This window comes from Gavialis gangeticus, unplaced genomic scaffold (assembly GCF_001723915.1).
Source record: "Gavialis gangeticus isolate Ggan-Ray unplaced genomic scaffold, GavGan_comp1, whole genome shotgun sequence".
Classification (NCBI taxonomy): Eukaryota; Metazoa; Chordata; order Crocodylia; family Gavialidae; genus Gavialis; species Gavialis gangeticus.
Window position 1 is genome coordinate 93,719,224 of NW_017729034.1, and position 5,419 is coordinate 93,724,642.

Here is a 5,419-nt window from a genome sequence, read left to right on the forward strand (position 1 = left end):
GACTATATAACTTTCTAAAGTATATACTGTAAAGGCACAGACAGGATTGATAATTTTCGCCCAATCTGGCAAAGTGCACAAAATGCACGGCTGCAGAGCATTTTAAAAAGGACCCAGTCACATGAGGGTTCAGATGAAGACACTCCAAAATGGAGCACCTTCAGTAACTTGGGTCTGCACATGGGGCTGATCTGACAGCAGCTAGGCCCTGCTCCAGCACTCTCTTCAGAATGGGAGGGGGGAAAGGGAGCAGAGGGAGGTCTGTCTGGGGTTCAGCCAGTGCTGGGTGATGGGGCAAGTGGATTGGAGCCCCTCCCCAAGGTTGGGGGGAGGCTCCAATCCATCCACCTGGCTCAGCAACTCCCAGAAAAAGCTCCATCCATTCCCTTTCCCTGCTCCCATTCTGAAAACAGTGCTAGGGGGTGCATGGCTCTGGCCAGCCAGGCTCTAGTTTCAGGTGGCACATGCTGCCACCACATGCGCTGCCCCATTTTGTTTTGTTTTGCTGTGGGTGTTTTTGACACCAGGACTTCCTGGTGTCAAAAAAAGTCACCGTGCTGTAAATTAACAGCACGGGGATTCCTGCATGAGTGGCATGTGCAGTTTACAGGGCCACAAGCAGGTCTGCAGTGCCACACATGCACATTCATTTGGACGCGCCCCATGTCAGCATCATGTAAGAACAAGGATGGAATTTAATGCTTTGCCTTTGCAACATGGCAAGTGTCATCAGCTCAGTATCACAAAGCAGCAAATATGGGTTCTTGACACTTGATATCAGACAACAGTCCTTATGGGGTATGCAATCCAGTGGTAGTTTATGTAGCATGGTGACACTGACCTGCTCTTCTTAATTTAAATCTCCCTTTCCCTTTCCTGAGGTGACTATTCAATCAAAGAGAAACATCTCAATCTCTGCAAATCACATGTGTCATCTATATGGTGTAAAACGTAACTTGTCATAGGCTGAGCAGGATTGTAAGAATTTCCTTTCCCTGGTATCATATTGCTGCCATGAAAAGTAATGCTAGAGAGAAAAGAATAATAATTTTCTAATACAAGCCATGAGACCCTCCCTCTGCAAAAGAAGAATAGATTTTCTCTGCACCACTAAGCTCATTGTATCCATTCTGTTGGAAGAACAGAGAAATGTTATTCCTTCCTCAGGCTAGGTCCTTGGCTTGATTGCCTCTATGCTCCATCCTGGGGCTGTAGCTCATGATTCCCATAAAATGATATTGTTGTTTCTCTTTCAGCGTGTCATGTGCGGCTTATAGTCCATATGGGCTGAGATCTTTTAAAGTATCTGAAAATTGGGAAAAGATTCAAGACAGGGAAGACTCCCTGATCTGTATCCCTTTGCCTCAGAGCATCCTTCTAGCAGTCTATATCTGGCCCTGGGTGGGCAGTTAATTATTCCCTTGTCAAAGTTAAACATTCATGATACCGGTGACCCTGGAGCTTGAGGAAAAATAGCCTACTCTTGTGACTATTGCAGTGATGCACATAATGCTAAAATCCATTCTCATTTGCATCAGCGACCTGTACAAGGACCTGCTTTATCTTCAACAATACCTGCCATAAACAGGAGTTGTCAGTACTGGCTTATAATAAAAGCATAAAATGGCATGAAGAAATGTTTTGTTCCGATTGGTCAAAATCAATTGTAGCAATGGCTTCATACAGTACCAATAATGAAAATCATTCGAGGTTTCTAAATTGCCAGTGAAAGCCATAGGCTGTCATACCATCTATTATTATTATGCAAAATTACCCCCCTCTAGGTTACTTGTTCAAGGCTGATATACGTCACCTTTCCTTCCAGTCATGGCATGAGTCCTGCATTAATATCAACCCCCACCAGGAATGCTTATGGTGATAGTCATAAAGATTAATCATCTTCAAGACACACTGGTTGTCATGAAGGCTGATAACTAAATACCATACACAGTGGGTTGTTTAGGCTTTTAATGCTGTTTTAAGTTCCTATCACACATCCCCTCCAAAGATCTCCAGATGTTTTACAAACACTAAGCAAGGTTGCATTAGAATCACAGCAAGTTAGGGCTAGAAGGGACCCCAGGAGGTCATCTAGTCCAACCCCATGCTCAACGCAAGACAAGCCCCAACTTGATCATCCCAAGCCACGGCATTGTCTAGCTGGGTTTTGAAAACCTCCAAGGATGGCGCTTCCACCACCTCTCTGGGTAACCTGCTCCACTGTCATACTACCCTACTAGGAAGAAAAGTCTTCCTAATATCTAACCTAAACTTTGCTCGCTACTTGAGACCATTGCTCCTTGTTCTGTCATCTACCATCACTGAAAGTCTAGCTCCATCCTCTTTTGAACCCTCATTTAGGTAGTTGAAGGTTGCTATTAAGATCCCTTCTCAGTCTCCTCTAGACTAAATAAGCCCAGTTCCCAAAAACAGCAGCTACCAGGAGTGGGGTTTGAACCCATATAGACATACATCCATTGGATCTTAAGTCCAACGCCTTAACCACTCGGCCATCCTGGTGATGTTGTCATGTCTAGCTGCACAGATGAGAGACTGAGGTATGAGAGAGGTAAGTGGTTTCATTGCATTCACATAATATGCATCTTAAGTAGCTGAGCCAGGAATAAACGCTCTAAGGTATAAACAAACCTCGCGCTTTGCTTTGTAAAGCCCTACATATCCTGTTCTTCCATTTCTTTCTGTGCCGTTACTTTCTTATCACTCCACAAGTCTTTCCCTGATGCCCATATTGTACATAGGAAAACCAGTTTTCTTTTGCTGCCATTTAGCTTGACAGGATCTTTTACTGCCTTCCCTAGCCTGCCAGGGAACAAGAAGGAAGCCACAGACCACTTCTACCTACTCTTGGTTTATGGAACAGAGAATAAGGGCCTTCCTTTCAGGATGCAGTCATCCCTTGTAGAAAAAGGCCTACTTTTAATGAAAGGCATAACAAAGGGAGGAGATGCAGACTTTGGTGGTTTTGTTCAGAATATGAACAGAACAGTCTCTTCCACTGGAATTGTTTCCAGAAGCTTTCATGGGGCCTCACGGTATGAAATGCCAGTTGGGAAGTCGCACGGTGGTATCCTCCTGCTACCTGCTATTGTCTTGAACAGCATGTGAGAAAAGATATAGATGGGCAGATGTAGGTTGAGAGGTGATCAGTAAGCATCTGCTTAAACCGCGCTTGCCACTGATTATTTTCAAGCAGCCATCATGCTGGTGGCCACCAATTTAAGGTGCTTTTCGCCACCATTTTTTTCTCTCTCCCTCATGCCGATCATTGCCCAAGAGCCCAGTGGTGGTCCTGCCCCTCACCATTTCTTCTATTATTTTTTTAGCAGCCGCAGGCACATTCAGCACCCCAAAACAGCTGCTGAAAAACTACAACAAATCCTGCTAGGGGCAGGGGGCTAATCGGAAGTGGCAGAAGCTGACAGGAGGAGGTAGGGGAATCAGGAGCGGGGATGACTGTGGGTACAGGTGACCCATAGAGAGTGAGTGCCAGGCTCCTGGTTCCCTGCTACCCCCTCGCCAGCTCCCACCACTTCAGTTTAATCCTCCCAGGTCTGCACAGCCTTCCCAAGGATCCCGATCACTGGGCTGCGTGATTTAAATCTTCCTGGCCTCCCACGCTGTGTAGTGATTGTGCCAATCAGTGAGCCTGGCTGGGAGACTCTGTACCTTTCCCAGGGCCTCTGTGCTGCTGGGGAAGGTTTCCTGTGCTTTCCTTTGCTGCTGCTTGCCTCCAGTAAGTTTTTTCTTTTTCCTCCCTCCCCGAGGAGATGTCGTGCCAGTTTCAGGCCAGAAGGGCCTTTTCCCAGTCTCCAGGGAAAGTAGGGGATTTCTTGCTTTCCCTGAAAAATGCAAAAATGTGATTTAAGTAGATCCCTAGCAATCAGTTACCGCTCATTCCCTCCCAAAATTAATGTTGTAACTCAGAAAGGCATGTGGGCACAGGCAGATACCTGGTTAATGAACAATAAAACCTGTTTGCTGATGTGACAAGAACATTTCTGATCAAAAGCCAAATATACCAATAAATGGCAATAAAATCAACTGAGAGGACAGTACAGCTGTGGGTTGGTTTTACTTGCTTTTACTGGTGTGTTTTTCATCACTAAGAAGACAGACCTGATTTTTGTAATTCAGTTAACATTTATCGCCAAGCAATCTGCTCTAGCACTAACATCAGAGTGCCTAAAAAATGTATTTAAAGGACCAAATGAGCAAACCTTGTTGACACTGGTTTTGTGAATTTAGCTGATTCTCTAACTCCTGATCACTGAGATACACAACAGATGGCCATGTTTCATCCAATTTGATTTCATTACTACTTGTCTCTGCCTACCCTCCAAAGGATGACGTGAGAACCTGCACTGAGTTAGGAGAAAGCTGAGCTGTTTAGCCTGAGTATAGTCTCAACAGTCTTTTCTCTCATACCAAGAATTTTTTCCAGTGATTTCATTTCTCCGAAGTCAAGTTACTGCGATAACTTACTTTTGTAGAGAAGAGGACATCAATTTGGCTTTTCTAAAGGATTTTTTTCATGAAATAACTCTTAAAGGGATACGTTCATTAATACGTCAGCTCAGCAGCTGCCAGACTCCAGACATTTTTATAGCCACACTGCCCTGAAATTAAATCCAAATGTAATTGGGCAAATGAGAGAAATATCTCCCCTCCTTGGCATAGAATATGATCTCTGCTTCCCGTACCACGCTCTGTGTTTCCATTACTCTCAGACATGGTGGCATCAAGTACATGTTCCTCTGGACAGAAGTCCACATCCCCTATTCCAAGGTGGAAAACCCCCTCAAACCCCATCGCAGTCAACACAATTATGCAAATACCATTCTAATGCAGGTAGTTCCTATTCGAATGAGTCCCCTTTATGTGAGCTTTTGTACAAATCCAAGCAAAGACTGAGTTCCTGGCTTAACAAGCTTTTTTTTTTTTATTGTATTATAATATGGTACTGGCTAAAAGGCTGAAGGCTAGGACCCTATTGTAGTATAGTAAGCACTCTACAAACCCATCTAGTGAATGACACTCCCTGTTCTGAATGGCATCTAAAGGTCTGAATGGCCAAACAGTGGCATAGGCAGTGGACAGAAAAGCGTGGCATGATGCACCCGAAGTCAGACAGGAGATCGGTGACAAAGTCAAGGCCCCTGCTTGCCTGAACATGTAACTACTCTAAACTCAAGCTAACATTAATGCAGATCAACATTTGAGAAGTTTAAAAGTGTAATGTGTAACATTCGTAACGTGTAACATTTTGTCTAGTTAGTACTAGACAAAACTGCTAAACTGTTTCAGAGGGCAGAGAGGAGGGGGACAGACAATAAAGTGCAAGTAAGATGATACAGGCCATTGACCCCATAGAGAATTTCAATAGTCAAGGATCTTTCCA

At 44.3% G+C, this 5,419-nt stretch overlaps 1 non-coding gene across 1 annotated transcript; it reads right to left on the reverse strand.

The window, feature by feature from the left end:
* Window positions 1-2,437: 2,437 nt before the first annotated feature.
* TRNAL-UAA lies at window positions 2,438-2,520 on the reverse strand. Its single transcript has one exon. It is a non-coding gene; the product is annotated as a tRNA-Leu (tRNA).
* Window positions 2,521-5,419: the final 2,899 nt, after the last annotated feature.